Raw genomic sequence first — 25,996 nt, 5'->3', positions numbered from 1 at the left:
ATTCAGGGGAGCTAATGGGGCTCAGTGTTTGAGAACCAGCTTCCTATATAAGAGGGTCAATCCCTGGACCTGTTACCTCAAACAACAACAACAACAAAACACCAGTTATAAGGGATGCAGAAGGTCATTATATATTAATAAAAGGGGCAATTCACCAAAAAGTAATAAGTATACTAAATATTTATGCACCTAACCTTGGTATCCCAAGATACATGAGGCACACACTGACAAAACTGAAGGGGAAATAGATGTTGCTATAAAAATATTTGAGAATTGTATACATAACTCTCAGTAATGGGTAGACTATATGGACAGAGGACAAATAAAGAAAGACAGAACTTGAATTATATGATCAATAAACTAGACTCAACAGATATCTATAAAACATTGCACCCCAAAACAGCAGGATATATATTCTTTTCAAGCACTCATGGATCCTTTGCAAGAATAGATCATATGCTAGGTCAAAAGACAAGACTCAATAAATTTTAAAAGATGGAAATTATGCAAAACACTTTCTCTGATCATAACAGAATGAAGCTGGAAATCAATAATTGCCTAAAAAAGGAAATATTCATAAATATATGGAGATTAAACAACACACTTAAATAATCAGTGGCTCAAAGAAGAAATTGAAAGAGATTTCAGCAAATAGTTTGAGAGAAAAGAATATGAGAACACAACATATCAAAACCTATGAGACACCACAAAGTCAGTGTTGACAGAGAAATATATAGACTAATGCTTACATTAAAAAAGAAAGAATAGCTAGAATTGAAGATCTGACTGCATACCTGGAAGAATGAGTAAAAGAATAGCAAACTAATATCAAACCAAGCAGAAGAAAGAAACAGTAAAGATCAGAGCAGAAATAAATGAAATCAAGAACAAGAAAAACAAACAAAAAAACAGAGAGAATCAAAAAACTGGAAGTTGGTTCTTTGAAAAGATCAACAAAATCAACAAACCCTTAGCTAGACTGAAAAAGAAAAAAAGAGAGGACACAAATAAATAAAATCAGAAATGAGAGCAGGGACATTAAAACTAGCCTTGCAGAAATAAGAGTTAGTTAGATGAAGAGGACACTAAGAAGAACTGTATGCCCAAAAACTAGATAGTGTGGATGAGATGAACAAATTCCTAGAAACATGCAAACCAATTACATTGACCCTAGAAGAAATAGAAGACCTCAACAAACCAATCACAAGTGAAGAGATTGAAACAGATTGAAACCTCCCAAGATGAAAAGCCTAGGACAAGATGGCTTCACAGGTAAATTCTACCAATCATTTAAAGACAGTCTAATACCAATCTTGCTCAAGCACTTCCAAAAACTTGAACAAGAAAGAATGCTACAAATCTCATTCTATGAAGCCAAAATCCCCCTAAACCAAAACCAGATACTATAAAAAGAAAAATTACAGACCAATATCCCTCAAGAATATAGATGTAAAAATCCTTAACAAAATACTTGCAAACCAAATCAAAAAGCACATTAAAAGAATTACACACCACAATCAATAGGATTTTGTCCCAGGTATGCAATGGTGTTTCAATACAAGAGTATCAATTAGTGTCATAAACCACACTGATAAATTAAAAAAGAAAAATCACACGATCCTCTCGATTGATGCAGAAAAGACATTTGACTAATTCAGCACCCCTTTTTTTTTGATAAAAACATGCCAAAGATAGGAATAGAAGAAAGCTTTTCCAATTAAGTAAAATGCATATATGGAAAACCTGCAGCTAGCATTATATTTAACAGTGAAAGATTGAAAGTTTTCCTGCTGAGATCAGGAACAAGACAAGGGTGCCCACTGTCACCATTGTTATGCAACATTGTGCTAGAAATTCTAGCTAGAGAATTTAGGTTAGGTAAAGAAATGAAAGACACCCAAATAGGAAAGGAAGACATAAAACTTTCACTTTTTGCTGATAATATGATTTTCTATCTAGAAATCTGAAAAATCCACAGCAAAGCTATTAGAACTAATAGATGAGTTCAGCAAAATGGAAGGCTACAAGATTAATACACAAAGATTAATAGTATTTCTATACAATACTGATTTATAATCTGAGGAGGAAGTCCTTTTAAAAAATCTACTTATAATAGTGATAAAGAGAATCAGTTATTTAGGATTAAACTTAACCAAGGATATAAAGGACCTGGATTGAGAAAATACAGAACATTGCTAAAAGAAACCAAAGAACACTTGAATAAGTGGAATGCTATTTTGTGTTCGTGGACTGTAAGATTAATATCTTTAAGATGTCAGTTTTAACCAAACTGATTTACAGATTCAATGCAATCCCAGTAAAAGTACCAATAACCTTTTTTTGCAGAAATGATAAAGCCAATTATCAAATTTATTTGGAAGGGTAAGGGACTTGAATAGCCAAAAATATCTTTATAAAGAAGAATAAAGCTGGAGGACTCTCACTTCTTGGTTTTAAAATCTATTACTTAACCACACTGGTAAAACCAGCATGGTACTGGCATAAAGACTGATACATTGACCAATGGAACTGAGTAGAGAACTCAGAAATACAACCTCACTTAGATAGTCAAGTGATTTTTAACAAGGCTGTCAAGCTTTCCCTGCTAAGCCAGAACAGTCTATTCAAAAAATGGTGCTGGGAGAACTCTATAGCCATATACAAAAGAAAGAGGACCCCTATCACATGCCATACACAAAAATCACCTCAGAATGTTTCAAGGGCCTCAATATAAAAATTACAGCCATATGTCTCCTAGAAGAAAATGTAGGAAAACATTTTCAAGATTTGTGGTAGGCAGTATTTTCTTAAACCTTATACCCAAAGCACAAGCTACAAAAGAAAAAACATAAATGGGACCTCCACAAATTTAAATATTTTTGCACCTAAAGGACTCTGTCAAAAAGGTGCAAAGGCAGTTGACTCAATGGGAGAAAATATTTGGAAACCAGATATTCAATAAGGATTTAATATTCATGATATATAAAGAGATCATACAACTCAAGAATAAAAAGACAAACAACCCAATTAAAAAATGGGTCAAAGATTTCAAAGGACAATTGCCCAAAGAAGAACTACAAATTTCAAAGAAACACATGAAAAAATGTTCAATATCACTAGTGATTAGGGAAATGCAAATCAAAATTACAATGAAATATCATTTCACAACTATTAGACTGGCCACTATTAAAAAATCAGAAAACCATAAATGTTGGAGAGGATGTGGAGAGATAGGAATGCTTATTCACTGTTGGTGGGAATGTAAAATGGTACAGCCACTGTGGAGGATTGTTTTGCAGTTCCTAAGGAAGTTCAATATAGACTTGTAATGTGACCCATCAATACCATTACTAGGTATATACACAGAAGAACTGAGAGCAGTGACATGAACAGACATCTGTACACTTATATTCATAGCAACATTATTCATGGTTGCCAAAACTTGGAAACAACCCAGGTGTCCATCAACTGGTGAATGGATAAACAAATTGTAATATATATGCATGATGGAACATTATGCAGCAGTAAGAAGAAATGAATTCATGAAACATATGACAACATGGATGAAGCTGGCAGACATGTTTTGAGTGAAGCAAGCCATACAGAAAAGGACAAATAATTTATATTGTTCTATTATGAACTAAATATACTGTGTTAAGTCATGGAGTTAATAATTAGAATATAGTTCTCCGGAAATTATAATAAATGTAGAGAACAAAAAGCTGAGGGTTAATCTGTACAGAATTGTTGAAGAGGTTGTTTGTACATCTTTGGAAAGGGATAGAAATGTTGAAAGCACATCGTAGGGTTGGAACTTGCTGAGCTATTATATGGGTATGACAGCGAATTAAATGGTAAGTCTAAGGTCATATCTACTATTAGAAGGAAAGCTAAAAACTGTTTCATGTGACCATATAACATAATGAAACATCATGTAAAATATGAATATGGGTGATATTGCATATATAAGACTATTTTTACAAAATGTAAATACAAATAAATTAGAGAGACAGAAACAGTAAAGCAGCTATGTATGGCAGGGGAAGTATAGAGAGATAGAGAGGTTATGAGTTTTTTGTTGTTGTTAGCATTATTATCATTATTATTGGAATAATGAAAATGTTCTAAAAATGACTGAAGTGATGAATGCATCACTAGGTGATTATAATGAATACCACTAATTACACCCTTTGGATGGATTTTGCCTTAATATATATCAATAGTATTGATTCATTAATTATATATATATAAACACACACACACACACACAAAATCAATGCAAATAAACTTACATAGTCCCTTCCATCTGCCCGTAAGAGTAACACTACCACCATTAGAATATTTAGTATGAGCAAACTATATTACTCAATAAATAATATATATGCTAACAAATTAACCCAAAAAATAAGTTTCATAATCATAATCATTTTAAATTTCATAACCAGGGCCCATAAGATTAAACTAACTTAATAGGTATGGACCTGAACTAGGATTTAAATCTGTGTTTCTTTGCACAAAACTTATCTGTGTTTTACTATGCTACATTGCCTCGAGTTGCTCATTTAGTTTTAATTTGATGAGAAGTTGACAGTAGGAATTTTCTTACCATGAAAGTCCATCTATAACAGATTTAAAATACTAGTAAAGTGGCAGATGTGGCTCAAGCAGGCTGGGGCCCACATCCCAAATGGTAAGTTCCAGGTTTAGTTCCCAGTGCCTCATTTAAAAAAGAAGATGAGTAGACCCAAGAGCCAGCAGACCCAGAGAGCAGACATAGCAAGCACAGACAACAAGTGCAAACAGCAAGTGGATACAATGAGCCATCTCGGGGAGGGGAGGGGTGGGGAAATTACTAGTAAAAGCTTGCTAATATTATGTGGAGGTTTGAAATGAGAAATAAGTGAAAAATATCTGAAATTTTTTGGCACACAGTATAGTTTATTAAATGTTATTTAGCAGTCAGGAATCCCAGGAAGCGATTGAATACAGGACATACATTAGCATAAATTGAATTGCTTTTTAATTAGATATCCCTATAGCCTTTACTCCAACTAAAATAATCAATTCATATTTTAATCATACTCTATCTGCTCATGGATTATAAAGCCTGAAAACAGTTATATTTTCTCCCATACTTATCTTATTCTATCAAAGTTTTCTGCAGTTCAATCTCATATTCTTTGTTTCCTGAGAAAAATGTTGTCACAGGTATCAGAAATTAATGCATTTTTACAGCTGAATAAAATTTGATTGTATATGTGTGTGTGTGTGTATATATACACACACACACACAATATTTTGTTTATCCATTTATCAGATAATGGGCACCTCATTTACTTCCATTTTTTGGATGTTGTGAATTATGGTTATCAGTATGAAAATATCTGTTTGAGTCCCTGCTTTAGATTCTTTTGGCTATATACCTAAAATTGAGAATGTCAGGTCATATGGTAATTCTTTATTTAACTGTCTAAGGAACTGCCAAACTGTTTTCCACAGCAGCTGCACCCATTTACCTTATAGCTAGCAATGGATGAGTCTTCCTATTTCTCCTCATCCTCTCCAATACTTGTAATTTTTTTAAAGTAGCTATTCTAGTGGGTATGAATCAATATTGCATTGGAGGTTTGATTTGCATTTCCCTAAGCATTAATTATATTGAGCATGTTTTCTTGCACTTTTTGGTCATTTGTATATCTTCTATGAAGAAATTTCTATTCAAGTCTTTTGTCCTTTTTTTTTTTTTCATCACTTCAGTTTAAAGATCTAATAAATGACAAAAAAGACAAAGAATGAAAACAGCATCATATAGCACAGCAGCTTTGTTTGGCTCCCTTTGGATAAAGTCTTCAGTTTCTCCATAGTTTTACTTAGAATTCCAGTTGTAGAATAAAATTGTTTCCATTTCACCTAGTAATTTATTTTGATTTTTAACTTCATGGCCTTTTTCATTGGCAAGAGATTTTATAGCAGTTACTTTGTTTCTCAGATTTTCAGTGAACCTTTCATTTTCCTCTTTGTAGCTACTATAACCACTATTAGCATAACCGTAGTTGCCATAGGTGCCAGGAAGTTCTCCGTCACCCAGGCCTTCATGCCTCATCCTGCCAGAGGAGGAAGTAAAAGGCAAGTGGTGTATAGGTAGGAAGGGGCCAGGGATCACCTGGATGGCGTCTTCAGTCCAGGGTCTGATGGAACAACAACTTCTTCCCATAAAGTGCCATGGCATCAGTCTGTCCATTTTTAATTTGTTTATTTGTCTTTTTATTGTTGAGTTGTAGGGTTTCTTTATGCATTTTCTGAATATTAAACCCTTATTGGATATGTGGTTTCCAAATATTCTCTCTCATTGTGTAGGTTCTCCTTCTACTTTCATGATAAAATCCTTCTTTGCTAAAATAATTTTTTAAATTTTGATAAGGCTTCATTTACTATTTTTTTTTCTTTGGTTGCATGTACCTTGGATAAAGCATAACACAAGTTCCTTAAGCTGGGTTGCTATCATCTTTTCTAGGACTTTTATAGTTCTGTTTCTTAAATTTCAGCTTTGATCCATTTTGACTTGATTTTTATTTATGTTATGAGGTAGGAGACCTCCTTCATTCTTTTGCGTATGGAGATCCAGCTTTCCCAGCACTGTTGGTTAAAGAGATTATTCTTTCCCAAGAAGGTTCTGAGGACAGGAAGAAGGAAAAACAGGAGTAATATGGGGGCAGTTTTGGGACTTGGTAATGGTCCTGAATGACATTGCAATGGCAGGTACAGGCCATTATATATCTTGCCATAATCTACAAAATTGTGCAGAAGAGAGTGTAAAGTACAATGTAAACTATAAACCATACTTTGTGGCAATGTTACAAAATGTGTTCATCAATTATATCACACTAATAAAGAATGTTGCTAATGTGGGAAAATGTGGGAGATATAGGGAGTGGGGCATATGGGGATCCCCTATATTTTGAAAGTAACATTTATGTAATCTAAGTATCTTTTTTAAAAATTAGTAAACAATATATTTTTAAAAATAGACATTAAGAGAATGAAAAGAAAAGCCACAAACTAGGAAAAGCTATTCATAGAGTACTTGCATCTGAAAAAAAAATTTTTAATGGAAAACTCAAAAATGAGGAAAGAAAAGGAAAAAAAAAAATGAAAATGAGCAATGGATTTACACAGATAATTCACCAAAGAAGATATATGATTAGTCATATATCATTAGTCATTAAGGAAATCTAAACACCTATTAAAATGTCTAAAGTTAATATGACTGAACATACCAAGTGTTGGAGGGGATGTGAAGCAACTGAAACTGTCCTTCATTGTTGGTGGGAATATCAAATAGTACAATCACTCTGAAATACAGTTTGGCAGTTTCTTAAAACTTAAATATAACCCTACTATATTACCCAGGTTTTCACCCAAGAGAAGTCAGTGTATATATCCATACAAAGACTTGTATGCAAATATTCATAGGAGCTTTATTAGTAAAAACCAAATCCCCTAGCCACCTGTTTTGGTTTGTTAAAGAATGCCATTGTAAAAATAAGAGCAATGAATTGGCTTTTATAATGGGAATTTATTAGGATAAAATCACCCAGTTCTGAGGCCATGAAAATGTCTAAATGAAGGCATTGTCAGAAATGCTATTTCACCAAAAGTTGGCTGCTAGACTACTGCCATGTGGCAAGACAAAATGGTGTCAGGACTCTGCCTTCTTCTCTAGGCTCACTTTCCCCCTAAGCTCAGCTGTTTGCAATAAGGTATATGGTTCTTCTTGACCCAGGACTCTTCTCTTCAGCTTCAGGCTGCTCTGTGGATAATACTCCTGGCTCCTCTCTCAGCCTCTTGAGTTTCTACATAGGTTCACTTTCTCCCTGAGCTCTGCTGTGGGTGATGCTGGAGTCCTCTCTCACATGGCAGGGTAAAAATGGCAGCTCTCTTTCTCTGTATTTCTGCTTTCAATTCTCCACTTATATAAGACTCAAGCAGGGGGAAAAAGACCCACCCTGGGTCATGCCTCACAGAGTAGTCCAATTGAAGTCCCTAAAGCAATCTGAACGTAAGTGATCTAATCAAATGATCCCTTAACTGAATCTAACCAAAAGGTCCCACATAAAAGAGGTTTACATGTATAGGAATGGGTTACCTTAAGAATATAATTTCCTGGGGTCCACAAAAACCCAAACCAGGACAGCACCCAACTGTCTATGAACTGGTAGAAAACTCAAAACAAATCAAATATCAATCCAAATACAGTATAGTATATTCATGTAGTGGCATACTACTCAACATACATGCATTAAACTAAAATCATTATTCCAAGTGAAAGAAAACAGGCCTCCTCCCTGCTGACAAAAAAATAAGTGCATAATGTATAATTACCCTAATTTAAAAATATTCTAGAAAATGTCAACTAATTAATAGAGAAAGAAAGCAGATCAATTGTTTCTTGGAAGATAGGTCATGCAAGAGTGGCCAAAGGTGGGCATTATAAAAGGGTACAAGGTATCTCTTTTTTTTTAGATTTTTAAATTTTTATTTATTTCTCTCCGCCCCCCCCCCCAGTTGTCTATTCTCTGTGTCCATTTGCTGCGTGTTCTCTTTTGTCTGCTTCTGTTGTTGTCAGTGGCACGGGAATCTGTGTTTCTTTTTGTTGCATCATCTTGCTGCGTCAGCTTTCTGTGTGGGTGGTGCCATTCTTGGGCAGGCTGAACTTTCTTTTGCACTGGGTGGCTCTCCTTATGGGGCACAATCCTTGCACATGGGGCTCCCCTATGCAGAGGCACCCCTGCATGGCAGGGCATTCTTGAGCACATCAGTACTGTGTGTGGGCCAGCTCCACATGGGTCAAGGAGGTCCGGGGTTTGAACCATGGACCTCCCATGTGGTAGGCAGACGCCCTACCCACTGGGCCAAGTCCATTTCCCAAGGTGTCCCTTTTAGGTGATGGAAATATTCACTATTTTACTGTGATGATGGTTCAAAAATAATTTAAGTATGTGATATGGTTGCATGTCAATTAAACCTTGACAAAGTAGTTACAAATAAAGAACGCAGGTAAAATGGAGCAAAGGAGCAAAGAATAGGCATTACAAATAATTAATGAATAGTAAGAGGTTTGTTTTAAACCAAACATGTAAATAATTATCTTGAATATAAACTGCCTATTATTTCAAATAGGGAAATGGACTTGGCCCAGGGGTTAGGGCGTCTGTCTACCACATGGGAGGTCCACGGTTCAAACCCAGGGCCTCCTTGACCCGTGTGGAGCTGGCCCATGCACAGTGCTGATGCACGCAAGGAGTGCCATGCCACGCAGGGGTGTCCCCTGCGTAGGGGAGCCCCACGCGCAAGGATTGCGCCCCTAAGGAGAGCCGCCCAGGGCGAAAGAAAGTGCAGCCTGCCCAGGAATGGCGCCGCCCACATTTCCCGTGCTGCTGACGACAATAGAAACGGACAAAGAAACAAGACGCAGCAAATAGACACGGAGAACAGACAACTGGGGGAGGGGGGGAATTAAAAATAAATAAATAAATCTTTAAAAATATATATTTCAAATAAAAGACAAAGAATGTAAGACAGAATAAAAAATCTGGGCCCATTTATACTATTTTTATGAAACCTATTTTAAATATAAAAGAAAACATAGGTTAAAAGTAAAAGAATGAATTACGATATATTTCCTAACCATAAGAGAGTTGGAACGTGATACTAATATCGGACAAATTAGACTTCAGAACACATATATGACCAGGGCTAACAGAAACTTATAACAATTAATAAAGGATCAACAGAAATTTATAACAATTAATAAAGGATCAATGTACAAAAGACAGGCTAGCCCTAAACATACATGATCCTATAAAATCCTTCCAATTTAAATGAAGCAATTATTTTTGGAATCTTCAACCCTCCTTCCTCAGTAATCAATAGAAAAGTTAGAGAGAAAACCATTAAGAAAATAGAAGACCTGAACATCACTATCAACCAGCTTGATTTAATTGAGAATTTTAATAAAAGAAAAAAATTGGACAATATTTTCATCATTGTAGAATAGGTAAAGATTTCAAACAGAATACAGAAAGGACTAATTATTTTTTAAAAACTCAAAATAGACTTCATCAAATCTTTCTTTACTCAAATAATATCAGTAAGAAAATGAAAAGGAATGTCCTTGACTAGGAACAATCAAACCAAGACTTTGCTTTGAGGAACCATACCCACTCATATGGTTTCAGTGGAGGTCTTGTGTATGCCCTCATAAACCAAGTGGCAAATAATTCCATAGGATGGGCTTGTGTACCAGGTAGTACATATCAATATATAGATTCCCCTTTGCCGTGGTCATTGTATCAGAGATGACACAGTGGAATCCAAAAAAATTGGTCACAGAAATTATGACAACTATGGAGAAGGAAAAGTTATTTTTTTGTGTGTGTTTACTATGCCTAAGCATAGCATATACCTCAAGATTCTCTGCAGGCCACCATATGGATAGGACTCTTGAGAATAAATACTAGAAAGAGGAAAGTAGAATCAAAAGTTAAAGAAAGAGAAAAATCTTATAGCAGCATTTGAGGCCCCATTGAACCAGCTCTATGGGAAAACACAATCAACACTTCTCAGTTACATAAGCAATTATGAGATATATTTCTGAATTTTGCAACCAGAAAAAGTGACTTAATAAGCATACACATTATGCTTTCAATCCCTATTACTATCTTTTGTGGTAAATGCCATGATGCTTTATATTTTACATAACACAATCTGAGGCTCAGAGATTAATACCTTGTCCAGATGACATAATTATTAAATGATAGAGCCAGGACTCAAACTTTTCTTTATCTAACAACAACAACAACAACAACAAAAAAAAACATGATCACTTCAATAATATGCCTCATGTCTTATTTGTCTCTCTATCTCTAGAATTATCTCTGACAAATAGTAGGTGCCCTGTGGTTTTTTCATGAATAAAAATGACATTAAAAGTGAAAGGAGTAAGCAACTAAAGAGTAAAAAATTTGGTTACAAATTTAACCAAGATTGTAAAAGACGGGTGGGTACAAAACTTCAAAACTGTGTAGAATTAAATTTTAAAAGACCTAAGTAAATGGAAGGACATACAATGATCATGGATTAGATGATCTAATAGTGTTACAATGTCAATTTCACCCAAAGCAATTTATAGATTCAATGCAACCCCAACCAAAATTTCAACAGCCTTCTTTGCAAGAACATAAAAGCTAATCATCAAATTCACAGTGCATGATAGGAACCCTAAAAGCAGAAAACATCTTCAAAACAAAAGACAAAGTTGGAGGATTAACACTTTTTTTAACTTATTACAAAGCAATAGTAATAAAAAAGTATGGTGAATAAAACCAACTTTTTCTCACACTGCCAAGGCCAGAGCTCATTTCTTCATTTCCCTTGCATTTTCAGATTCCTGATAGCCATTAGGTGCTTCACAGCTCACCTAATATACCATAGGTGCACAAGCTGGGTGCCTAAACCATCCAATCTAAATCATTGGAAAATCTTCTTTGGTCTTCCTTCAAAATATTTACAGAATCTGAATGGTGGCATAGAAATAACAGGATGCATGTATCTGAAAAACAAGAGGGAAAGCAGAAACTGCCTGAATACAGAGTTCTAGAGGTTTGCAGAACAGGAGTATACAGTCCACTTTCCAAGAGGGATGGGAATAAGGAGAAGCAGAAAAAAAAAAAAGAAGAAAAAAAACAAACAAACTGTGGGTAAACCACTTGTGCACCTTTGAATGGTACCCATTCCCCACCATCAAGATAAATATCCTTGTTACAAACTGGAACTCCCTGCCACTAACCCAGAAGAAAGGGGTAATTTTTCCTCCCTGGGAAAAGGGAAGGTGTGGATGAGGGACAAGAGTGGTTTCTGATTGGTGAATTTGGACTGTAGGGTCTGACTCTGAATAACCTGCCTAGAGGGGGTACTCACATGGTATTTCAAAACTGACCACCAGAGGAGATTGCAGTAAGCACATTCCCCTCTAGGGTTAAAGGGTAAAGTTTGTCAAAGAACACCATCTGCTGGCAGGTCAGGAAAGAGTACCCCAGGGGGAAAAAAAAGGGAAGAAAAAGAAGCTTTTTGGCATTTTCTTGACCCTTTCCCCAAGGCCCTTGGAAAATATTGTGTATACTGTTAATGGCCCATGGCCCTGATATTTTCAGTTTAACATGAGAAATTTAAAGACCTAGATTAAGTTAAGCCAAGAATCAAAGAAGAGTCATAACACAAAGCCAATCAACAATAAAACCCTAGACACCAGAAAGAAACTGACCATCAGTGTAATCTCATCATCATAATCAGACACCAAGACATCAGCAAAAAATTACATGCCATACTAAGAAACAGGAAGATATAGGTTCTCATCTTTATGCCCTTGTTTAATGCTCTTTTTCCATTGTTTACTTATCGTTCTTTGTCCATTAGGTAGGGATGCCTATTCCATTCAGTTTTAAAAGTTATATATATATATTTCTTATTAGAGTAGACACAGGGTAAAAAAAATCATACAGAACACAGAAATCCCACATACCCCATACATGCACTCATATAGCTTTCCTTATTATTAACACTTTGCATTAATGTGATACCTTTGTTACATTTGAAAAATATTATTATAATTATAGTATTAATTATAGTCCATAGTTTACTTTAGAGTTAACACTTCGTTATGTTACACGGTATTATAGTAACATGTAAACCTAATCATATTAGTCACTTTCATGTACACAATTCAATGACATTAAATACATTGACAATGTTGTACTACTATCACCACCACCCATGATCAAGACTTGTCCATCACAACAAATAGAAACTTTATTAAAATTCAGTATTATTCCACATTCCCCATCCCTACCCTGGCCCCAAGTAACCTGTATTTGAATTTCTGACTTCATGACTTTGCATATTCTAACTATTTCATATAAGCAAAACCATATAATATTTGTCCTTTTGTGTTTGGCTTATTTCACTCAACATATCTTCAAGGGTCAACCATGTTGTCACTTGTATCAGAACTTCTTTCCTTTTTATGTCTAAATAATATTCCATATGTGTATATACCACATTTGTTTATCTATTCTTCTATAGATGGACACTTAGGTTGCAGCCAACTTTTGACAATTGTGCATAATGCTGCTATGAACATTGGTGTGAAAATATCTAAAGTGGAAGTGCCAGGTCATATAGCAATTCTATATTTTATTTTTTGAGGAACTGCCAAACTTTTTTCTATAGCAGCTGTCCCATTTTACAATCTTACCAACAATATATGGGCATATCTATTGTACCACATTCTCACCAGTACTTGTTATTTTCTGCTTTTTTTAAAAAAATAGTAGCTATTCTTAAAGTTGTGAAATGGTATCCCACTGGGTTTTAATTTGCATTTCTCTAGTGGCTAGTGATGATGAGCATCTTTTCATGTACTTATTGGTCATATGTATATCTTATTTGGAGAAATGTCTATTAAAATCTTTGACCTTTTTTTAATTGGGTAATTTTTCTTTTTGTTGCTGAGTTGTAGACTTTATATAATCTGATAATAAATACTTACCAGGTATGTAGTTTCCAATATTGTCTCCTATTCTGTAGATTGTCTTTTCATTGTCTTGATAATATCCTTTCCATGCAAAAAAATTAATTTTTATGAAGTCCCATTTATCAACTTTTCTTTCATTTGTTGTTCATGTTTCTGCTGTAAAGTCTAAGAAACCATTACCCAACACTGCTCTAGCCAGCGGGGGCGAATCCAGGGACCTGTGGAAAGAAGCGGGGTGGGGCAGGAGTCGAGAGAAGAATGGAGGCAAGGCAGGGTTCTGATCAAGCCTCGTTTATTGGGGGTAAAACACAGGAATTTTTAGGGAGGGAAGGGAACGTGTACATAGGTGATAGGCTAGTCTTGTGGGTGGCAGACGTCCAAGGAGGGGATTGGCCGATAGTTCACGTCGGGTCTGCGGAGTCTTGCGCCTTGCACATGCGTATTGCTGTGGTCGCCAGAGTTGCGACAGGAAGGGGAGAACAAAGAAACAAAGAGGAAGAAGAACAAGGAAATGACAGGGCAGATTTGTGAACTCCGCCATGTTGTGAGATCCACCATGTTGTGGCAGGCTGTAAATAGGTCTCACAGCGGGTGGCTCCCCACAGGTCCCCCTTTTCTGTTTAATGCGAAATGGATTGAAGAAAGGAACAGCCGGCAATGGCTCACGTTAGAGCAGGGCTTATTTTCAGTAGTGGCATGTGGCTGCAAGGTGCTCCCGTGCTGAAAGGGGGTCTGTGCCTGTCTTAGGTCGGGGCTGCACCCAGTAAGTGATTCGCCTTACCCGGTATGCGATCAGTCTTACCCGTCATTGGGAATCATGGCAGCAAAACGCCACGTCCCTGTCTTAGGTTGACTGATGGGTCAGCCCAGTTACCCGTCATTGGCTAACCAGTCCAGCGCCTCAGCGATAAGTAAGCTATAGCAGGGAGTTCTTCACCGCGCATGACATGCATGATGTACTGAGATTAGTGGGTGTTTCCACACCCGCCCCGGTCTTGTCAGGCCAGGGTGCCCATTGCTTGTTCGAGCTGCTCGGTCTCTGCTGAAGCCATTCAGTGATATAAATTAAACAGAGAAGGTTAAGCCATGATAAGGGAAGTGGTGACTGTAAGGAGAAAACAGGCAAAGAAATGCTATTAGGGTACAGGATAGCATATGAAACAACATAAGAAATTTGCATTTTCAAAGGTCGGTTGTTCGTTCTTCAGTCCGGATGGGTTGGTTCTGATGAACAGCGGCAAGATACATCACGTGGGCCAAGATTTGGTTCATCCTTTCTTGGAGAAATTTAAGGAGGCAAGGTGCAAATGCACAGATTAATATGAGAGTGATTAGGAGTCTGAGGAGGGGAACCAGCCATGTCATGAGAGGGGAAGTGAGCCAGGCCGACAGGGAGGAGGTTGACTGGGAGGGCAGTATCCCTTCCCACAATTGTTGTAGAATTTTAACATTTTGCTCAACAATACCAGATTCATTTATGTAGTAGCAGCATTCTTCCTGAAGGAAGAGGAAGGTTCCCCCTTTTTCCGCTGTAAGTAAATCAAGGGCCCTGCGGTTTTGAAGGGCTACTTGGGCAAGGGAAGTAAGCTGCCTCTGGAGGGATTCAAGGGATTCGGCAGTGGATTGTAGGTTAATCTGCCGTAATGCTTCAAAATGTTGTCCCTGCAGGACAGAGTATGCCAATCCACCAGTGCTAAGCCCGAGGGCAGTGACTGCGCCCACAAGGGCCGTTCCGATTAGGATTGGGAGTAAAATGGCTCTGGGCTGATGGGGGGCTAAAAGACTGTGCAATTCCCCCTGCATATAGTAGGTTAAGTGGGGGGTAAGAAGAACCGGAATGCAGGAAACAAGGATAGAATCGTCGATGCAGCGAGAGACGGTACCGTTACACCAGTAGAGGAGTGGAGGAGGGGCACAGGTAGTATTGTTAGTTAGATTGTGAGTACATTTAAATGGGGGGACAGAGTGGACTGTAGTGTTGAGAAGAATACAGGTGAGATTGTCCTGAGGTGGGGCAAGGGGGAAATTTTTGGCGGTGTCATCTGCAGCGAGAGAACTGTTGAATGAGGGGGTAGCGCTTAGAGGGATTAGGGTAGCAATTAGCAAGGACTGTTGGAAGGCAGCGCAGAGAAAGCAGCTGGTGATTTTTAGCCAATTGGTGTTATTAAGAATGTCTAGAGTGGTTTGAATAATCTCTGGCCATGTAAGTAAGGGTGTGCTGGCAAGACTTGCTTTTAAGCTTAACTCTTGTTGCTTTATATCTTCTGCAAGGACTGAAATGTCCCAGGTAGTATTGTACTTAGAGACAGTACGGAAGACAGAGATAAAGACAGTGGGTTTGGAGTGCATGGCTTCACGGTAGAGAGCCCCTGTGACTCCCGCATTCCACTTATCATGGTTGGGATCCTGAATATGGAGCCAGGTAGTACCGTTGTGATGCTGGTGGTAGATACACCATTTGTTGGTGACGCCTCTGCAAGATTGAGGGTGGTCTATGGTACATTGCCAGTAGGGGTACCCGCCATATGTCTTGTCATAACCACGTTGGGTGCAGAAGGTGAGCGTTTGGCGGTGGGGCCAGCACATGTATGAACCAAGGGCAAACAACCCTCCTCCCTTTCCCCGGGTTGCCCTATTGATTACAATGTCGAGGCGACCTTCACACCTGGTTGGACCGCAGTATGCCGTTCCTAGAAGTTTAGAATTTTTCTGGACTAGTGGGTCAGTATATGAGTAACGCACTGAAAAGGTAACTGCATAGTGATCCTTTTTGGCCTTACTTGTTGATGTCTGTGGTGCAGGGAATGAGAGAATTAGAGCAAGGGTGAGAGAAAACACAAGGGAGTGCATTATGCGTAGGTGGGCTACAGATAACAGGCAATAGCGAGAAGAAGGCAAATATACCTTACGAAGAAGAGAATTAGCAGAACTTTCTCTTGCATGGTCCATAGCAGAACTTTCTCTTGCATGGTCCAGTCGTTAGGTGCTCCAGCGTAGAGCAGGAGGGCTTCTAGGATGATGCCTCCACAAATGAGGAGAATTCCAGGAACGGTGCAAGCCTGCATGAATGTTGATGATTACCTGTGGATGGAAAGAAAACTGATCTCAGGGAGACTCCTCTACCCTGGATATGTTGTTATTATCCATTTGTTTGACTAATTGCTCTGGCAGCCATCTGGCTGCATCTAGTTCTTTAGAGTAGACGCAGACTGATCCTCTGCCCCATATTAGGACAGGGTCTGGTCCATGCCAGGTGTTATCCATTGGGTCCTTCCATAGGACTGTGGCATGTTTTGTGCTAGTATTAGGATGCCAGAAGCGGTCAGCCACAGAATGTCCTTTTTGATCTAAGCTTAGAAAATTTAAAATAAAGAGAGTGGGAAAATAGGTTTTTGGGAGATCCTTTGACGGGGTACCATTCCCCTTTCTTTATTTTTTCAATGGTATGTTTTAAAGATAAGTGTGCCCTTTCGACAATGCCTTGTCCTTGGGGGTTGTATGGAATACCCATGATGTGTTTCATGTTTAAGTGTTTGCAAAATGTGGTGAATACACGGCTAGTATATCCTGGTCCATTGTCTGTTTTTATTTGTTGTGGGGCTCCTAGTACGGACATGGCAGTCAACATGTGTGTAATGACATTTTTTCCAGCTTCCCCTGTTTGTGGGGTGGCAAAAATAAAACCACTAAAAATATCAACAGTAACATCTACATATTTTAGATTACCAAACTCAGGAACATGAGTTACATCCATTTGCCAGAGGGCATTGGGTATTAGACCACGGGGGTTAACTCCTATATGAGGTGTAGGCAAAAGGGTTATGCAAGAAGGGCATTCTTTAACAATCTGACAAGCTTGTTCCCTAGTAAGTTTGAACATGAGCCTCAAGGTATGTGCATTAATATGATGTAGTTGGTGGGCTTTAACAGCTTTGTTAAGGTTATCCGAATTGTGACATGTACCTTGAGTAACATAGCACAGTAGCCGAGTGGCTTGGTCAGCTAACTGATTACCTAGGGCTAGGGGACCTGGGAGATTGGAGTGGGCTCTGAGGTCGCCAATAAAGAATGGGTGACTCCTTTTACGAATAAGGGATTGTAGTTGAGTAAACAAAATGGTTGCCTCTGAGACATTTTTAACTTGAGCGGCAGTTTCAAGCAAAGGGACTGAGTGAGCTATATAGGCACTATCTGTGAAGAGGTTAAAAGAGGCACTTTGGAAAGCAGAAAACACAGATATGACAGCTTGTAATTCTGTAAGCTGTGCAGATTTAGAATGAGTTCGAAAACGGACAGTTTTGTCATCATAGACGTAAGCAGGTATACCCGAGGAGGAGCCGTCAGTGAACACTGACAGGGCTCCAGAAATGAGCTGGGAAGAGGTAATTAAAGGAAAAATGAAATCGTGTGTGCTTATAAACTGCAGTTAACTTATTAGGGTAGTGATTGTCTATTTGTCCAGCATAAGATGCACAAGCAATAGGCCAGCAATCAGTGGTTTGTAATAGCCAACTGATTTGTGCTTTAGTATATGGTTGAATAATAGTATCAGGTTCTTTGCCAAAATAGCACTTGCTTTGTTCTCTTCCCAGGCAGACGATGTCTGCAATGGCTTGATAGTAAGGATAAATTACCTTAGCGGGTGACGCAGGTAAGTGCACCCACATTATAGGGGCAGTTTGCCAGAAAACTGCTGTGGGAGTAAGAGAGGTTTTGCATATAACAAAAAGTAAGGGTTGTTTATAATCTATAGTAGTGACAAAATGTGACTACATGGCTTGTTCAATGGTTTTAAGGGCTTGGCGTCCTTCTTGAGTAAGACTCCTAGAAGAATTGGGGTTAGAGTCTCCTTGTAAAATGTTAAATAGGGGTTTTAAATCTCCTGTGGTTAGTTTAATGTAAGGGCATAACCAGTTTACGTCTCCCAAGAGTTTTTGAAAATCATTTAGGGTTTTTAACGTAGCTAGTCGAAGGCTGGCCTTTCTGGTAGTGATTTTGTTGCTGGTTATGTGAAAACCGAGATAAGTATAGGGGTCTTGTAATTGGATTTTATCAGGGGCAATTTGAAGCCCGTAGTTTTGTAAGGCCTTTTGTAAATCTCCATAACAATTAAGGACATCTTGGTGATTGGCACCTGCAATTAAGATATCATCCATATAATGGACAATATACAGGGTTTTCCACATCATTCTAGTGCCATTTATAGCAGAAGCAACGAATTTTTGACACAAGGTGGGGCTGTTAGCCATGCCCTGGGGCAAAACCTTCCACTGGTATCTTTTCATGGGCTCCTTAAAATTTATAGAGGGGAGGCTGAATGCAAAACGTTCTTGGTCAGCTGGATGTAGGGGAATAGTGAAGAAACAGTCTTTTAAATCTACAATAATTTTATAATATCCAAGAGGAATGGCAACAGGTGTTGGGAGACCAGGCTGCAAGGCTCCCATGGGCACCATAGTTTTATTTACTGCTCTTAAGTCCTGCAATAAATGCCATTTTCCTGATTTCTTTTTGATGACAAAGATAGGAGTGTTCCAAGGAGAATTACTTTCAGTGATGTGTCCTGCTGCCAGCTGTTCCTGTACTAACTGCTGGGCAACGCTTAATTTTTCCAAGGACAGGGGCCACTGATCGACCCACACAGGTTCACTGGAGACCCAGGCGATTTTATCTGCATGGGGTACAGGAAGATTAATGGTCCCTAGGAAAAATACTCCAGGCCTGAACCGTCTGTTTGGCCGGCGGTGGGGATGGGTTCAACCCTGCCTGTTTCCAATTTTCCGAGGCCTTTGCTGGGTTTAAAACCCTGGTTTAACATCTGTGCAGTAACTATAGTATTTGGACTTCCAATGATCATTCCCATTTGGGAGAGGAGGTCTCTCCCCCATAGATTAAAGGGAATGTGAGGGAGGACGTAGGGCTGAATAAGTCCTTTATTTCCTTCATCATCCTCCCAGTGAAGGAGTTGTGAGCTTTGTTCAGGGAGTTGAGATTGCCCGATCCCACGCAAACTGGTGACAGCGGGGACCAACGGCCACGAGGGAGGCCAATGAGCTCTCTGGAGGATGGTGACGTCAGCTCCAGTATCAACAAGGCCTTGAAAGGCACGGCCATTTAGGCGTAAAGTTAGCATAGGTTTGGAAGGGGTAATTGGTTGGGCCCAGAAAACATCCGAGGCTCCAAGGGCCTGGTCTCCCCTATGTGCTCCGGCAGCAGCATGTGAAGTAGGTGTTAATGGTAGTAAGAGAAGCTGCGCAACGTGAGTGACAGTGGGGAAGGAAAGTACACTTTTTGGCGCAGAAGCGAGAATTTTTATTTCTCCTGTGAAATCTGAATCAACTACACCAGGTGTAATGTGGAGTCCTGAAAGGGCACTAGACCCACGGCCAATGATTAGACCAACGGAGTTAGGTGGCAGAGGGCCAAACACTCCTGTGGGCAGGGCTGAACGCCCATAGGGGGCGTTAGTACTGTGTGGGAGGTGGTACAGAGGTCCAGTCCTGCACTGCCTGGGGTGGCGCGCTGGAGTTGGAGGAAGGAAGGGGACGGGGAAGTAGGAGGAGCTCTCATTGTTTGTGGGGCCTGGGCCAGGCCCCCCTTCCCGTTTCCCTATGGTGGAGGGAGTGGTGCCCTGGAGGCAGAGGCGTGAACGTGGCAGTCGCGAGCCCAATGATAGCCACGAAAGCAGTGGGGGCAAAGACCTGGGAGTCTTGGACGAGCGGGGGAGACAGGAGGAACAGCAGGAGGATACGAGAAGCGGGAGGGGCATTCTTTAGAGAAATGCCCTGATTGACCACAGGAAAAGCAGATTCTGCGTGAAGGGGAGATAGCGGAGGGAGGAGGGGCTCGGAAGTCTTTTAGGGCGGCAGCGAGGGCGTCATTGCTTGTAGTTATAGCACGACTTTGTTCTTTTAAGGCTGCAGCAATAATGAGCCCCTGTTGATTAGTGGGACTAATGTGGGAACAGAGCTTAATATAAACGGAAAGAGACTCTGCTTTTGTGAGCACGGAGGGCCTCCTGGCAGGCAGAATTTGCACTTTCAAAAGCTAATTGTTTTAAAAAATCAGAGTCAGTGGCCTCTCCAAACAGGCGTTCGTTCGGCTGTGGTGCGTAGGCGCCCCACAAAGTCTGAGAATGACTCTTCGGGACCCTGACGAATGGAGCTGATAGAGGTGAAAGATTGGCCTTTAGAAGGGAGACGCTTCCATGCCTGAAGGGCAGCTGTATGAACTTGGTCAAAGAGAACAGCAGGGAATTCAATTTGTTCCTTGTTTTTTTCATAAGAACCGACACCGAGAAGTATCATCAAGGCCGGTCCGGCTATTACGGTCGGCGGCCTCTTTGCAAAAGACTTCATATTCGGCACGCCAGAGGAGCACATCGCCAGCGGAGAGGGCAGCGCGTGTGAGAGTAAACCAATCGTTTGGTGTGAGCCAACCATCAGCAAGGCTCTCCAACACCGAGATTGAGTAAGGCGCGGTAGGGCCATAGGTGGTGGCTGTGGTTTTGAGCTCTTTTAGGGCTTTTAAATCGAATGGGGTATGGCGCCGCTCAGAGTTAGGGAGAGCGGGGCCGAAGCACTAGGGAAAGCGTTATCATCGTCTGAGGGTGGTAATTCAATGTCTGCTGGTGATTTAGTGACAGGGAAGTTGGAGGCGGTGGCATGCCTGGCTAAGGTGGAACGGATGCGGTTGAGTGCACCGGGAGAATGGTTGGAGGGGGGGTATGAGTAATGGCCTGCGCGGGGGTGGCAGACGAAGGAGGGGCAGGGGGGTGTATGGCAAGCTGGTGGATAAGGGAGTTTCGCTGCTCCAAGAGGCGGTTCTTTTCTAGTAACTGAGCAGTTAAGAGTGGAAACCTCAGCGCGTAATTGAGCATTTGCATCAGGAGGTTCAGAAACAGGAAAGGAAGCAGGAGGAGGTGGCTGAGACATAGGAAGAAGTAAAGGAGGGGGGGAGGGGTGGTAGGGGGAGGCGGAGCCCGAGATGCAGGGAGATAGTTTCCCCGGGGTAGGGAGGGCAGAAGGGCGGGCTACAGAGGCGGAGGAACAGGCATTGGTGCGGTGGGCAGGGGATAATGGCGTGTATGGTTATCCGTAAGATCCGGAGCTTGAGATACAGGGAGGTTACTTTTAGGGGATTTGATACTAGGTTTTGGATGTGTGTCTGCGTGATTTTCATCGTCAGAAGGGGAACTTTCATCCTCACTATGTATAGTGATGGAGACTGAACTCAAGCGACTGCAAGGTCGCGCAACCTGAGGAACAGGAGGTGAAGGCTGAGGAGCCTTATTGTTTTGCATAGGAGGGGGTGAGGGAGTAGGCGAACAAAGAACTTTTTCGCCCTGTTTAACCACTTCTGCCACTTGGGGGCAGAGATGGTGCACAGCCAAAATATCATTAATTACAGTTCAATAATTAAAGGCAGTAACAGGGACCTTACTGGGGCCAAAGGTCTTGTAAAAGTCCTGTAGGGCGTCGCCTATGTGGCGCCACCATTGTTCATCGATAGTACCTTCTTGGGGAAACCAGGGACAAATTTCTTCAAGGAAAACAAAAAATTTATAAAGTTCTTTAACATGAACCTTTACTCCTCTCGTCTTAAGCACAGCCTGTAGGCCGGATAGGAAAAGGGAACAATCACTAGAGGAGCCCTGCCCCATTGTAGCTGATCACTTACCGAGATGTCCTCCAGGGAATAGGCAGTTCCCTGAAGGTCTCCTCCGCCCAAGCTGAAAGCTCAGGTCTTCCGCCCAAGAATTCTCAGGTCTTTCTTAGTCTCAAAAACCACCTGTGCAGGTTTTCCTTTGTGTATTGGCTTGTTTCTTCCCCCGGGTCCGTAAACAACGGTGGGCGGGGCCCCACGTTGGGTGCCACTTGCTCCAGCCAGCGGGGGCGAATCCAGGGACCTGTGGAAAGAAGCAGGGTGGGGCAGGAGTCAAGAGAAGAATGGAGGCAAGACAGGGTTCTGATCAAGCCTCGTTTATTGGGGGTAAAACACGGGAATTTATAGGGAGGGAAGGGAACGTGTACATAGGTGATAGGCTGGTCTTGTTGGTGGCAGACGTCCAAGGAGGGCATTGGCCGACAGTTCGAGTGGGGTCTGCGGAGTCTCCCGCTTTGCGCATGCGTATTGCTGTGGTCGCCAGAGTTGCGACAGGAAGGGGAGAACAAAGAAACAAAGAGAGTTGCGGCGGGAAGGGGAAAACAAAGAAACAAAGAGGAAGAAGAACAAGGAAATGACAGGGCAGATTTGTGAACTCCACCATGTTGTGAGATCCGCCATGTTGTGGCAGGTTGTAAATAGGTCTCACAGCGGGTGGCTCCCCACACAACACAATGTACTGAAAATGCTCCCTAATGTTTTCTTCTGGGAATTTTGTAGTTTTACTTGTGATATTTAGGTATTTTGAGATCAGTTCTGTATATTTCATTCTTTTGCATTCGATATCCAATTTTCTCCACACCATGCGTTGAAGATACTATTCTTTCCCTAGTGAGTGGACTTGGCACCTTTGTCAAAAATCAATTGGCCATAGTGTTTTTGTCAGATAGTGTTTAGAAGCCAGCCATCTGTCATACAGGAGTCTATGTTTATTTTCTGTCTAGAAACTTTGATCTTTTTCAACTCATTTTTAACAACTTAATATTAGTGAAAAAATTAATGGTCTATTTTTCTGCTTCCCTCAAAGAACATAAAGTTCTTAAGGATGGATGAAATATCCTCCTTATGCTCAATTCCTCAGCACATCACACAATACCTAGCATATATTGGCTTTTAATATAGGATTTGTTGAACAATAAATATATTAATCAATGAATCAAAAGAGACCAGATCCCTAGGCAAGGAAAGAAACAGGGACTTTTCCTTCTTTACTTTTCCTTAATTTTTTTTTATTGTTATAATGGCAGTTTTGAGACTTTGGGCAAGTGACTAAAGTTCTCTATGACTCTTCTTTCTCACCTGTATATTGGAGATAATAATAGTTCACTGTTATTATTAATACTATCATCATCATCACCATTATTATTTGTGAAGTTTTCAGGCAGACCTTATCTGGGACCATAACTGGATACCATGATTTAATAGATGCCACATCATCAATAAGCTTGTTCAACTATCTTGGCCTATTTGTTTCTTTGTAATTTTTTAAAATATGGAACACTTCATGATTTTGCTTGCACAGAGGCCATGCTAATCTTCTCTGTGTCATTCTAATTTTCTGTATGTGCCACCAAAGCAAGCATTCTTTGTAATTTTAAGAAAAGGGCCATGGATCATGTGGTATGAGGAAGATAGCATAGATTAATATGCAGGTATTGATCATTCACAAATCATGGATTCCCTTGGCTTGCGTTCTGCCATTACAAACACTAAACTGCACTCCAGTTGTAATTCTGACCTTCTGTGTTTATGTAATGATATCAGCTTGCATATGGTTTCTCGTTCAACTAAATATCTGCTTTCTACTTTCTTATGCTTGCTATACTGGCCATGTCCCTCTCTGTATCTAGCATTTAAGCTCCTCAATAGGAATGATCTGATTTGTTAGTCTCTTGACAACAGTATATAGAATCCTGTTAGATAGATTTATGGTACCAGACAATCTTTATAAGTGGCCTTCTGGTTAGAAAACATTCCTTTGACTGGAGTGGCAAATTAATTTCGTATATAATGTTTTAAGTTGGACTTAGGACCTCTTTTTAGCTTCCTTTCCATAAGTGCATGGTAGATAGGGAAGCTATTTAAGAGCCCTCTTTAATTAGTGCCCTATTTTTCCTTCCTCATATAGCAAAACTCAACAAAATATTTATCTCTACTTATCTCCAAATCCTCCTGCTGTTTTTTTTAAAACAACTGCAATCAAAATTTGTCTCTACTACTTGACTGGAACTGTTTCTATCACAGTATTGATAGCTTCTATATTTCTTAATCCAAAAATTGATTTTCAGCCCCTTTTTTATTCCTCCTTTAAGTTTTTTTGGCAAAATTGGTCAACCACATTTCTTTGAAACTTTCCTTCCTTGGTGTCTATATTTCCATTCTTTCCTGGTTTTCCTACCTTCTAACTTGGCACTTGTTCTTATTTTTCTTTATTCTTCCTCTACATCTCATCTTCTAATCTGGTATGCTCAAGACTCAGTCCTTGAAATTTTCCTCTTTTCTCCCCATAGTCATCCTTTAGTGTGCTTGCCTAAGTTCCATGATTTTTATATACCATCTTTTAGTTGTTGACTCCCAAATTTATATCTCCAGTATAAATCTCTCCCCTCGATCTAGACTCATATTCAGCTACCTATTCAAATTTCAATCAGAATGTGTCACAGACATCTCAAATGATGTCTTGAACCTAATTCATGATATTCGCTTCAAATCATTTTGAATTGTAGTTTTCTAATCTTACTTAATGACAATAGCATCCATTTACTCTGGAAAAAAATAATCCACATGTAAGATGTAAGTAAATAAACAATAAATAAAAGTTACTCAGTAAAAACCTATACTAGATAAAGTTTCAATCAGTTAAAATGCTTTTCTCAGAGGCATCATAACATGATATATAAATAACAGGGTTGTCCATCATAAGGTGCTTGAGGAAATAAAAGCACGTACTACTGTTCCACCCATAAGAAAGAGAGATATAGTAATAGAAAACCAGGATAAAATGAGTATACTGTTAAATCAAATGTAGAGTTTTAACCACACTGTAACAAAGAAGAATGATTGGTAAAAGTTCATTTATATATTTTCATAATATGGTGATTCAATCAATAACTACCTGACTCTAAATATTTTATTCTCAAAAGTTCCCACTATGTCAACTGTATGAAGACATAAAATACTGATTAGTTGCTACCTAATAGTAAGAATGAGAAATGTGCTTAGTACATGAGTGCCTGTGTAACCCATTTGCTAGTGAGTTAAATTGGTGTTTTATTGTCTCATGTATTTTAGCCACTTGCAATATAATCAGTTCTCTGTGTTTGCATTCCTCTTTTCAAAGAAAATCATTTCAAAGGCAATTCTGTCAATTATTACCACACTAAAGAAAAAATAGTGTAATGTATGTGACCTTGGCACAGATAATATATTCAATAAATGTCACAGAAAAAGCATGTAAACCTTACAAGAATACCTGCTTTTGAATGTCAGAATGATTCTAATAAAAATAAATGACAGGCTTAAATATTAAATTGGACAGAAAAATGAGCCAAGGCAAGAAAGAATATTCTGAAAATATTCATAGATGATGTGTTGAAAAATTTTACTATACCATGCACATTGAAAAATGATTAAATCTAGTTATTTTTCTGAAGCACATTCATTTAGGACTTTTACATTTTCTTTCACAGTTCTAGTTTTTCTGAAGCACATTCACTTAGGACTTTCACATTTTCTTTTACA

At 39.4% G+C, this 25,996-nt stretch overlaps 1 pseudogene; it reads right to left on the bottom strand.

Annotated features, from left to right (window-relative positions):
• Nucleotides 1–23,741: 23,741 nt before the first annotated feature.
• LOC111764035 (U6 spliceosomal RNA) lies at nt 23,742–23,834 on the bottom strand (annotated as a pseudogene).
• Between the last annotated feature and the right edge of the window lie 2,162 nt (nt 23,835–25,996).

The sequence above is a fragment of the Dasypus novemcinctus genome, chromosome 8 (assembly GCF_030445035.2).
Source record: "Dasypus novemcinctus isolate mDasNov1 chromosome 8, mDasNov1.1.hap2, whole genome shotgun sequence".
NCBI classification, from domain to species: Eukaryota; Metazoa; Chordata; class Mammalia; order Cingulata; family Dasypodidae; genus Dasypus; species Dasypus novemcinctus.
The sequence above is the reverse complement of the archived record's forward strand: the minus strand, read 5'-3'. Positions and strand labels throughout refer to the sequence as shown.